The sequence below is a fragment of the Mesoplodon mirus genome (genome assembly GCF_964341445.2).
Source record: "Mesoplodon mirus genome assembly, chromosome: 16".
NCBI lineage: Eukaryota > Metazoa > Chordata > Mammalia > Artiodactyla > Ziphiidae > Mesoplodon > Mesoplodon mirus.
In genome coordinates, this window is record NC_138992.1 from 24,773,588 (window position 1) to 24,786,835 (window position 13,248).

The 13,248-nt window shown below is 35.3% G+C and overlaps 1 protein-coding gene and 1 pseudogene across 4 annotated transcripts in view; both read left to right on the plus strand.

The window, feature by feature from the left end:
* Positions 1-13,248, plus strand: part of CSMD3 (CUB and Sushi multiple domains 3) — a gene marked incomplete at both ends in the record, with an annotated part of 1,109,686 nt that overhangs the window by 610,744 nt on the left and 485,694 nt on the right. The gene's annotated exons all lie outside the window — the stretch shown is intronic.
* On the plus strand, positions 7,841-8,512 carry LOC309791693 (dnaJ homolog subfamily B member 9-like; annotated as a pseudogene). The gene has a single exon. The product of its transcript is annotated as a dnaJ homolog subfamily B member 9-like (transcript).

The window sequence follows — 13,248 nt, forward strand, 5'->3', positions numbered from 1 at the left end:
TTCAGGAAGAATTCCTGGTGCATAGAGGCTCTTGAGCTGTTTCTGCACACCACTTTTTTTCACATGTTTATAATGAGGCCTTTTTTTCCCAATTTAATTCAACTTTACTTAACAGCATTGCCTAAGTATCAACCATGGCCCTGGGATACAATTATGTTCATCCTTTCCAGAAATAGTAAAAGAGATACATTTCTCCTATAAATGTATTACTTTAAATTTTACTTAGTCTTTCTTTGCAAAACTGAACTATTTTAATTATAAAAGCAATACATGCTTTTCTATTAAAAAATAAAGATATTTTTAAAATAAAATTAAACAGAAGAAAATATTGGGTTGGCCAAAAAGTTCGTTCACGTTTTTCCATAACGTGGGAAAAAACCTGAACGAACTTTTTGGCCAACCCAAAATCTGTGGCTCCCATTCACCTCCAAACCTTTGTCCCAAAGTAACCGGTTTTTCATTTAATAATTTTATTTTTTTATTTTTTATTTTTTATTTTTATTTATTTTTTTTTTTTGCGGTATGCGGGCCTCTCACTGTTATGGCCTCTCCCGTTGCGGAGCACAGGCTCCGGACGCGCAGGCTCGGCGGCCATGGCTCACGGGCCCAGCCGCTCCGCGGCATATGGGATCCTCCCGGACCGGGGCACGAACCCGTATCCCCTGCATCGGCAGGCGGACTCTCAACCACTGCGCCACCAGGGAATCCCAATAATTTTATTTTTAATACCACTTACCACCATAACTTTATACCTAAACCTACACCTCTACTTGTTGATTTATCAGAGTTATGTAGTAACTTTTGACACCAGCAATGAAATCTATGGAATTAATGTGCTTTACTTCTCATCTATCTTAGCCACTCCATTTTCCAACTGAAATAAGTGTATAGACATTTTTAGTTTTTTTAATTACATATGGTACTTAAAAACTTATTTTAAAACATTTTTATCAAGGAAAAAATCAAGGAATAAATACACATGGTTGCAAGAACTGACGAGCTTATGATAAAAAGAGTACTAATCTCTCCTTCTTACCCCACAGGGAACATTTTAAAGCTATTTTTATTTTCAGTTTTCTGGGTGCTGTTACCTCAACAATTCTAGATAAATAAATGTATACCTCTATTATTTTATATATTTTTAGATTATATATATATATATATATATATATATTGACTCTCTGGGAAAAAAATAATTAGAATATCACTCACTTACCCTACCCTCTTTCTTTTCTTTGTATCCTCCTAATGGGAACAACAACAACAACAAAAAGACAGAGAGAGAGAGAGAGAACAATGCCTTGAAAGCCAATGAAGAAAGTATATCAAAGAGAAACGTGTATAACCAGTAGGGTTATATTGTATGATAGGCAAAGAGAGAAGGACTAAGAATTTATCATTGAATTTTATAAGATGAAAGACATTGATGTTTATTACAACAGCAGTTTTTATGGAGTTGTTGGGGAAGAGGTTGATTAGATTGGTTTTAAGAGAGGGCAAGAGGTGAGGAGTTGGAGACATGGATTATTGACTGTTCATTTCAGAAGACTGACTGCAAAAAGGACTAGAGAAATGGAGTAGTAGTTGGTGGGGGAAACAAAATCAAGAGAAGTATTATTTTAAAGTTCAGAGAAACACTAACATTTTTGAACCCTGATGGGTATGAACTAGAGAGTGAAAAAAATTATGATGTAGTAGAGAAAGGAGAATAGCTGGAATGATGTTCTTGATTAGGAGAAAACATAGATGATCTAGTGCTCAAGAGGATAGGAGATGGTAGGTGGGTAAATAGAATGATGAGAGTCTGTAAAATTTTCTTTTAGATTGATTTGGATTTCTCAGTGAAGTAGGAAATAAGGTTACCAACTTGTGACTTTGGGTACCAGTAACAGAAGGCCAGTAACAGAAAATGTAAAATAATTATCCAGGATAATATAGATCCACATCATTACTGCCCATAGGTTACAAATGATTGTGATTTGAAGCAAGATTTCCTGTTGACTGGAAATAAGAAAAGAAAAGAAACTACTTAGTTTGGAGAAATATAATATTTTGAATAGACATTTTATAATTAAAAAATAAAAGCCAAAGAACATTTGCAAATAGAAAAGAAAACTAAAATTACATGTGAATATCTTAACACCTCATACACAGATTAAGAGACTTAATTGATGGGCTTATATTTCAAGCCAGTAATTTTTATCCAGAGAACTAGAGTTTTTAAATAAGAATGGAGAGACAGGTTACAGGCATAATTTTGTTTATGCTTTCAGAAAGAGAATATTTTTAGTAAACATCAGAATAATCTTTTCTTTTTAAACAATAAGAGCTACTACTTTTACTGGTCTTCTGTGAATAGAACTGTTTTTTTTTTTAACTTGTTTTTGCAACAGAAAAAATCAAGTTGCTTAACACAATAGCATGTAAACCCTGTCATTGGCTCTCTTACCTCATCTCATACTACGCTACCCTTGGATCATTCTATTTCAGCCACAGTGGCCTTTTTGTTGTTACATGAATATTCCAAGCATCTACATACTTTAAGGATTTATACTTACTCTTCTCTCAACCTGCATATATGCTTATATGTCATGTACTCTCACTGTTAAAAATTTTACTGTCATAAACAAAGCACCTATGCTCTCTCATTTCCTGCATTGTTTTACTTCACAGAACTTATTACCATCAAGAAATTATGTTTCACTTATTTGTGTATAAACTTTCTCCTCCCATGTGAATATGTAAAGGGGGATTTCAGTCTTTTTGATTTGTTATTCCCAGCACCAAGAATCATGTCTTACATGAAAGTCAATAAAATTATAGAATTGAAAAAAAATCAAACAATTAGGTACTCAAAAGGTAATTATTTTTCTTTTTATTATGATTTCTGGCAAACTTAACAACTACACATTCCCTTTTTAACGTCATATAAGGCTGTCTTGTGCCATGACTGGATTTCGTTTTGTTTTTGTAACACAGACCATCCTCTGTGTACCTCCTTGTGTGCTTGCAGAAAGCTCATTTTTAGTGTCCTATTTATGAATTGTACTGTCAGGATGTTTTTTTCATTCAATATACTTGTTAATTGTTTATGAATAATTATCACTGGGTATTTTCATTCCTTTCTGTTTTTGATGAACAGTAACTTATTAGTTAACCCTCCGCCCTGAGTATATTCTAATCTTTGTGTAACATTCTATAGTACTTCTCTGTGACTATCAGAGAAAGATTTTAGTTTTCTTTTGGTAGAAAGAAAATTCTTGGCAAGGACTGAGTTTTTAATAGAGTCGCAAATAGACCATCCATTCTCATGTTTGAATCAAAGACAACATGAAACTTCATATATAAAGCCACTCAATACTCACTCCCCGTCTCCCCAGTTTTAGCTACTGAGGCATATTGCTGTCCCACTACCACGTAGGCTACAGTGCTACAATAATATTTATTTATTGAATAAAATTAATACTAGTGTGTTTCTTTTGTCCCCAAAACTAATTCTAACTTCTAAAGAGTCTTTTGTTATTATTGTTATTTTTACTATTTCTTCCAAAAATCTTTAGGACCTTTATCCAAGGGAAAAGAACTGGAGGAGAGTGAGGGCCACCAGTTTCTAGTACAGATTTTGGATTGAGGTTAATTTTTTTTAATCTCTTTTTTTATTTGCAATAAATTTCTGCAGAATCAGCCTCAAAGAGGAATGTATATTATACCCTCCTCTGTAACCAACATGATATTTGTATTGCTCTTTAGTTTAGATGGCATGGTAATATAACTAATATTTATTCATCTTACAAAAATTGATAGTGGAAACAGATATGCCCTTCAATTCACAATTTCCAACATATATTTAATTCTGTTCTGGTTGCTTTATTGTAGCATATTTATGTTATTTTTATCTGCAAATTAGAAGAAAAAGGCAATTTTGCTGAAAATATAAATAATAAAACAATTCATTTTAAACATTTTGCTAACAACTGTGTGATAAATAAAAATCATGACTTATCAAAAGCCCATCCAGAATGTACTGTTTGGTTTCAGTATGAAGCCCTGTACATTTTAACAAAATATTTTACACTATTCAGTTAATTTATTATTTCCTTAATGATTAACTTAAAAATTCTAACTTTTTTCAAAGCAAACTTCCAGCTATTTCAAAGGAATTTTTCCATTTCTTTTTAGTAAAAAGAGTGTAAAGTGTAGTCTACCTCAGTTCTGCCATTAATCCAGATGTCATCCATTAGAAATTATGTTCAACAGGGGCTGGGAATTTGTGTCGTAACATATAAGAGTGTCTAAGTTACTTATAATAGGTAGTCCATAAATACTCATTGAATGAATAATTTCCTGGCAAACTCAATAGTCTGGATCTTAATTTCCCTTTCTTTAAAAAGGTGGAGTTGAATGGGGATATCCAGGATTAACATTCAAAATTTTATCTGATAAAATTATAAAACTAGTCTAAGAATTTGTTCTTGGACCTGACAACTGAGAAATAATTTTTTAGAATTCTGCTTGTCTATTTAATCAAGAGAAGATAAATTAATTTAATACCAGTGAAAGTGAACTTATCTCTGCAGTTAGCTACTATTCAGCTTTTCAGTTGGAAGTTAGATACATGCTTGTAAAATAGTTATATAAATTTAATAAACCATAAATTAAAACACTATCTGACTACATATGCCACAGATTTTTTTTCTTATTATGTATTGTCCTAAAATATTATTTAATCCAGGAAAATAGGATTTTTCCAGGAGAAAAATCCAGAAGCCTGAAATTTCTGTCTCTCTTCATTCTTCATCACTATGACCTAATGATGTTATATTTGATAAGCATATCAGTTCTGATGTGTATTTGTCTCTCCTGAATTGTAAAAAGCACATTTCAGTTACTCAGGCTAGAGATTTTATTCTTTAAACTGTTCACAGTGCCTCTGGCCACACTTAGAATTTAGATTGCAAAGGAATATTCAATCTTCCATCTAATAGCATTCAGCCTATTGAATATTTAATTATTTTCCTTAAAATGGTAAACAGTTGGAAATACTTTCCTCCTAAAAGGTCAGCATTCTTTTTCTATTCTCTTATGAAGCTAATATATTTTATTTTAATTGCAATACTTACCATTAACAAAGAAGATTGAACATGTTTTGTCATTTAATTCCTATTTATTTATAAAATATTACTACAAAGAACAGAAAATTGAGTTACTATATGTAACACATTAAAAGGGGCAGTGTAGCCAACCAAGGACAGTAGTATTGCTTGAAAGCATGGGCTATGTAGTCAAGCCGCACATCCAAATTCTTTTATTTTTATTTTTTTTTTTATTTTTTTTTTTATTTTTATTTTTTGTGGTATGCGGGCCTCTCACTGCTGTGGCCTCCCCCGTTGCGGAGCACAGGCTCCGGACGCGCAGGCCCAGCGGCCATGGCTCACGGGCCCAGCCGCTCCGCGGCATATGGGATCCTCCCAGACCGGGGCACGAACCCGTATCCCCTGCATCGGCAGGCGGACTCTCAACCACTGCGCCACCAGGGAGGCCCTAAATTCTTTTATTTTTAATAGATCTTTATTGGAGTATAATTGCTTCACAATACTGTGTTAGTTTATGTTCTACAACAAAGTGAATCAGCCATATGCATACATATATCCCCATATCCCCCCCCCTTGAGCCTCCCTCCCACCCTCCCTATCCCACCCCTCCAGGTTGTCACAAAGCAGTGAGCTGATCTCCCTGTGTTATTCTGTTGCTTCCCACTAACTATTTTACACTTGGTAGTGTATATAAGTCGTTGCTACTCTCACTTCGCCCCAGCTTCCCCCTCCCCACCCCATGTCCTCAAGTCCATTCTCTATGTCTACGTCTTTATTCCTGCCCTGCCACTAGGTTCATCAGTACCTTTTTTTTTTTTTCAGATTCCATATATATGCGTTAGCATACGGTATTTGTTTTTCTCTTTCTGACTTACTTCACTCTGTATGACAGACTCTAGATCCATCCACCTCACCACAGATCACTCAATTTCATTTCTTTTTATGGCTGAGTAATATTCCATTGTATATAGCACATCTTAATTCTTGATTCAACTCTACTAGCTGTGTGATCTTGGAAAAGATCAACATAAACCTCAATTTTTTTTCAGCTTTAAGACTGGGTAACATATAAGATTTGTTTCATAGATAATGAGGTAATACATATAAAACACGCATAATTCTTGAGAAAAAATAAGTATTATCTTATTATTATATATTATTGATTGATATGTATATGATCAAAAACGTGACTATTTTCAAAGAGCACTGCTTTTAGTTGCATTATGGAAAGAATGTTTAAAAAGCTGTACGAAATGCACTTGTGGATTTATTCATTTATCATAGACTTCACTGGTAAGTTGAGAATGGAAGCTGAATTGCTAAAACAAGAAGTTTAAAAGGTAAGAGAACAAATGATTAAATTTTTAGGCAACTGACTTAGGAAAAGAAAATAAAAAAGTGTACATGCATACAAATTATAGACCCTTGAGAATAAAATATTGAAATTAGGCCAACTAATAACCCTGCAGTGACCTCTAAGTGTTAACGTGAAAGGAAGAGTCACAGTCTCTCATTTTAAATCAAAAGCTAGAAATGATTAAGCTTACTGAGAAGGCATATAGAAGGCCACGACAGGCCAAAAGCTAGGCCTCTTGTACCAGTTAGCCAAGTTGTGAATGCAAAGAAAAGGTTCTAGAAGATAGTTAAAAGTGTTACTCCAGTGAATACCCAAATGATAAGGAAAGTGAAACAGCCTTATTGCTGGTAATGGAGCAGGTTTTAGTGCTCTGGAAAGAAATTCAAACCAGTCACAACATTCTCTTAAGCCAAAGCCTAATCCAGAACAGGGCCCTAACTTTCTTCAAGTCTGTGAAGGCTGAGAGAGGTAAAGAAGCTGCAGAAGAAAAGTTTGAAGTTAGCAGAGGCTGTTCATGAGGTTTACGGAAAGAAGCCGTCTCCGTAACATAAAAGTGCAAGGTGACGCAGCAAGTGCTGATGCAGAAGCTGCAGCAGGTTATTTAGAAGATCTATCTAAGATAATCAGTGAAGGTGGCTACACTAAATAACAGAATTTCAGTACAGACAAAACAGCCTTATATTGGAAGAAGATGCTGTTTATGACTTTCATAGCTAGAGTGGAGAAGTCAACGCCTGGCTTCAGAGCTTCAAAGGACAGGCTGACTCTCTTGTTAGGGGTAAATGCAGCTGGTGACTTAAAGCCAGTGCTGATTTACCATTCTGAAAATCCCAGGGCTCTTAAGAATTATGCTAAATCTACTCAGCGTGTGCTCTATGAATGGAACGACAGAGCCTAAAAATAGCACATCTGCTTACAACATGGTTTACTGAATATCTTCATCCCACTGTTGAGACCTACTGCTCAGGAAAAACACAAAAAACAAACAAAAAAAACAGTTCCTTTAAAAATACTACTGTTCATTGGCAATGGACCTGGTCATCCAAGAGCTCTGATGGAGGTGTACAAGATGAATGTAGTTTTCATGTCTGCTAACACAACATCCATTCTGCAGCCCATGGATCAAGGAGTAATTTTGACTTTCAAGTCTTATTATTTAAGAAATACATTTGAAAAGGCTATAGCTGCCATAGATAGTGATTCATCTGATGGATCTGGGGAAAGTAAATTGAAAACCTTCTGGAAAGGATTCATCATTCTAGGTGCCATTAAAAACATTTGTGGGCTTCAGCGCTGCCCTTTCAGGGGTTGGGGCCGGAAGTGACGCCAGGCTGAGCAGCAACAACAGTTTTCCACGTGCGCGTAGGGTGCCGGGGTCGGGATATTAGAAATGAATACTCCCCAGTCAGTTTTCATCTTTGAAAACTGCATTTTAATGGTAACCGAATTAATTTTGGCCTCAGAAAGTTACTCTGGTATCTTAGGTGTGCGAAAGTCAGCATCAGAGTGCCAAATCAAGAAGACCTTTCACAAGTTGGCCATGAAGTGCCATCCTGATAAAAATAAGAGACCTGATGCTGAAGCAAAATTCAGAGAGATTGAAGAAGCATATGAAACACTCTCAGATGCTAATAGATGAAAAGAATATGATACACTTGGACATAGTGCTCTTACTAATGGTAAAGGACAAAGAGCTAGTGGAAGTCCTTCTGAGCAGTCATTTAACTTCAATTTTGATGACTTACTTAAAGACTTTGTTTTTTTTGGTCAAAACCAAAACACTCGGTCCACGAAGCGTTTTGCAGATCACTTCCAGACATGCCAGGATGGTTCCAGTAGACTAAGGCACCATTTCCAGGAGTTTTCTTTTGGAGGTGGGTTGTTTGCTGACATGCTTGAAGATATGGAGAAAATGTTTTCCTTTAGTGGTTTTGACACCACCACAAATCGACATACAGTACAGATTGAAAATAGATTCCATGGATCTAGCAAGCACTGTAGGACTGCCACTCAACAAAGAGGAAATATGGTTACTACATACACGGACTGTTCAGGACAGTAGTTTGTCCTTTTTCTATTCTCATTAAACCCAACTAATTGACTCTTTTTCAGTATCTTTGATGCAGAACCAATTTTTTGTGAACTATTTTGACAAGTACATGATTTCACTTAACTTGACATAGCTATTAAATATATTTAAATTGCTTTTGACAAATTCAGCAGCATTCAGTTAGTAGAGAAATAGCTAATTATTAAATTCCCTGATTAGGCAAGGTTCTTTAAGAAAATATTATAATTCTTCCTGGTCTTTTTTCTCTACCTGCCCTTGGGCTTATTAACATGACCAGTTTTATTACCAAGGAAAGAATGAGTTTGCCTGATAAATATTTAAAGGTTAAATTTTAAAAGTTATTGTAGACTTAAATTGTGTGAACTTGAATGCTTTTTTTTGAGTGAAATCTTTGCTAATTTAAAATTGCATGCTCTGTAACATCTCTGACTTGGGTTGCAAAATGTATGTGAAGCTGTATAATTGAGACGTTCAGCAAAGAATAGCAAGCAGTATCTTGGTTAATTTCTACTGAAACCTTCAAAAAGGTATGGTTGAATATTTACCACAGAACCATGCAGACGAACTGGAGTAAAGGAAGTGATTGTATTGCTCATAGACATTTAGACTGAAAGTTGAAAACTTAATATTGCCAAGAGATTGTTAAGTGGCTAATGATTTCATCCCTGGCTAATAATTTTGTAGTGGTGAAATCATAGCTGTTTTACACATTTTTTTCACATTTCTTTCTTAATTGTTGGTGCTCTAGGTCTTAGTACAGATATATGTATTTTTGTGTGTGTATGGCTTTTCCTCTTTGCACTCATCTTTAGAGACTGACTAATACCTCATTCTGTTTATAAAAACAGCCAGTAAATTCTGTGCAACCTTATTATGTGCAAAATTTTTAAATCCTAAGATATGTGTGCTTTTGTTTTCAGATATACTTATTTCTTTTTTTTCCCTTGAATTTTATTTTATTTATTTTTTGCACAGCAGGTTCTTATTAGTCATACATTTTATACACATCCGTGTATACATGTCAATCCCAATCACCCAATTCATCACACCACTACCCCCACCACCCCTGCTGCTTTCCACCCTTGGTGTCCATGCGTTTGTTCTCTACATCTGTGTCTCAATTTCTGCCCTGCAAACTGGTTCATCTGTACCATTTTTCTAGGTTCCACATATATGCGTTAATATACGATACTTGTTTTTCTCTTTCTGACTTACTTCACTCTGTATGACAGTCTCTAGATTCATCTGTGTCTCTACAAATGACACAAATTTCTTCCTTTTTATGGCTGAGTAATATTCCATTGCATATATTTACCACATCTTCTTTATCCATTCATCTGTTGATGGGCATTTAGGTTGCTTCCATGACCTGGCTATTGTAAATAGTGCTGCAATGAACATTGGGGTGCATGTGTCTTTTTGAATTATGGTTTTCTCTGGGTATATACCCAGTAGTGGGATTGTTGGGTCATATGGTAATTCTATTTTTAGTTTTTTGAAGAACCTCCATACTGTTCTCCATAGTGGCTGTATCAATTTACATTCCCACCAACAGTGCAAGAGGGTTCCCTTTACTCACACCCTCTCCAGCATTTGTTGTTTGTAGATTTTCTGATGATGTCCATTGTAACTGGTGTGAGGTGATACCTCACTGTAGTTTTGATTTGCATTTCTCTAATAATTAGTGATGTTGAGAAGCTTTTCATGTGCTTTTTGGCCATCTGTATGTCTTATTTGGAGAAATGTCTATTTAGGTCTTCTGCCCATTTTCAGATTGGGTTGTGTGTTTTTTTAATAGTGAGCTGCATGAGCTGTTTATATATTTTGTAGATTAATCCTTTGTCTGTTGATTCATTTGCAAATATGTTCTCCCATTCTGAGAGTTGTCTTTTCGTCTTGTTTGAAGTTTCCTTTGCTGTGCAAAAGCTTTTAAGTTTCATTAGGTCCCATTTGTTTATTTTTGTTTTTATTTCCATTACTCTAGGAGGTGGATCAAAAAAGATCTTGCTGTGATTTATGTCAAAGAGTGTTCTTCCTATGGTTTCCTCTAAGAGTTTTATGGTGTCCGGTCTTACATTTAGATCTCTAGTCCATTTTGAGTTTATTTTTGTGTATGGTGTTAGGGAGTGTTCTAATTTCATTCTTTTACACGTAGCTGTCCAGTTTTCCCAGCACCACTTATTGAAAAGACTGTCTTTTCTCCATTGTATATCCTCGCCTCCTTTGTCATAGATTAGTTAACCATGGGTGCGTGGGTTTATCTCTGGGCTTTCTGTCCTGTTCCATTGATATATACTTCTGTTTTTTGTTCCAGGACCATATTGTTCCATATTTTTATGGAACCCTGAACTAATCTCCCCTCCCCCCAACATTCATCTGCAGCAGTGATACCACAATTTATAAACCAAGGTCAGGTTATATCACTGTACACTTACATGTTCATTACTGATCAAGACTGTTTTTCATCTAGCTATCAATCAAAGTATCATCAGAATGCAATCATAGTTCTAAGAATAGGAGATGATTTTATACAATAATTTACATTAATAAATAATCTACTTCAGACACTAAATGTTTTAATCTGTAATAAAGATCTGCATGGGCGGAAATATAAGCTATTGTAATGGATTCATAAACTCACTACTTGGAAAAAGTCAAGAAAGGTTTTTCTTCATTGTTATCATATTCCTTAACTGCATAAATGAGATATGCAGCTAAAGCTTCCTTTAGAATAGTAGGAATTAGTCCTAAGGAATCAGGGTCACTCGTTATGAAGTCTATATTTGGTTTTGGCACATCCAGCAGCTTTATTATGTATCTCATCACTCCCATTTTTCTTTTGCCTCATTGTTGAGGTGACAGTATAGTTTATTGTTCAAACCAGGGCACTTCTGAGAATGATATGGGATGCTATTAATAACAACAGTGACACCATAGGCATAAACTGAAACTGTCCAGGGCAAGCCAGGACTTATGTTAACTTGTCATAGCACTTTTTCCTTTAAAATTTCTGTGCCAAGTTCTATCCTTTACCTTTCAAGAAAATCTGCCTTTAGCTATGGATCACTTTAAAGTGTCCAGCACTTACCTATGGCCATGGCACCCTGAACACGCCTGATCTCATCTCAAGTGTCAAACACCAATTAGTAATCAATACATTACCTCTGAAAAGCTTCAGCATTTTTAACAAAAGACTAAAGCCTTAAAGAGATGAAGCTCTAGTTTAGGTAATTCCAAAAATCTTCCAGAGAGGGAGTATGTCATAAATGGTGCTAATTAAATGCTTGCTTCTCCACCTATTACTAAATTTGGTATCCTGTCAAGTTCTCAGAAGTTTTCAGAAATAATATGCCCTTTTATATGCAGTGTTTTCTTGTATCTACATTTGCATATGCCTTCCCTTCAAGCAAATTGTGCTAGATACAGAAAGCTGCCCAGTGGTTCATCCAGTTAATTATTTCTGCCTTACTTCAAGTCTTATCTCTCCCCTAGATTTTTAGTTCCACTGATGCTTACCTTAACCTTTCTAAAAGTGAGCACAAGAGGTAAATATTTAACAATATTAAAGTATTTTCAAAACATCTTAAAGAGAAAACAATTAAGATATGAAAGTAAATTTTTGCAAAAGTGATTCAGCTATTTCTATGAGCCTGTTAGATGAAAAACCTCTAATTTCTGTCAGGGAACTAGTTGCTGGCATGGGTCCAGGGATTTCCTTCCATTCTTCCCTGACAAAAATATACTCATTCATTTATTCATTTGCCTATTCAATAGAGTTTACTGTAGTCAAGCACTACACTAAAAATATAAACTGTAAGACAGTACAGTTTCTATCTCATAGTCCAGCAGGGGAGATAAATACACAACATTGAATTAACAATATTATAGAGGTAACCATAACTCTATAGAACAGCAAAGAGAAGAAAATCAAAGAACACCAAATAGGCAGATCTTCACAGAGTTCATAGACCAGTGGAATCCTGAAGCATTGAGTACATTTACCAAGCAGAGAAATGGAGAAATTATACTGCAAGCTGAGGGGAGTTCTCATAAGGACACAGAAGCACAGAGAATGTGGTGTTCAAGAGGCCGCACGCAGGTGCGTGTGACTAGAATGCCAGGAACCCATGCTGTGGGCCTGTTAGGCAGATAGGTCAGAGTGTGAATGGACCTAGAAAACACAGGAAGGGGTTTTAACTAAGAGTTACCAGGATTTAACAAAAACATTTATGAAGAAAGCTAATTATGTTAGCAGTGTAAAAAACATCCGTAGAAATATGGGGAAAAATGTTGAGGGCCTAAGGGAAATCTGTCAGTGACAAGGGGTTGGCGTTTAACTCATCCAAAAGCAATGAGACCATTTATTCATCCATTCTACATATATTGTATACTTACATGCCAATATTATTCTAGCTGGTAGGCTTCCAAACATGAATTAGCTACTAAAGTATAATTTAAACAGAAGAGGACTTGAACACACATAAAATAGAAAATTGAGATATGGTCTCAATTTCCTGTGTACCTTGTTTCTTAAGGTATATAATTTAAAAGTTTAGATTTTGATAGTGCATGGATGAGGATTTGTGTTAAAGTCACACATCTTAACCCACAACTAATTCCTGCCCAAGGAGTCAAAGCTGGATGATAAATCAATAAAAACAGCAAAAAGTATTATGTTATTCTTGGCAGATTTCTCCACGAGGTGAGTGAGAGTATGACAGTGATCA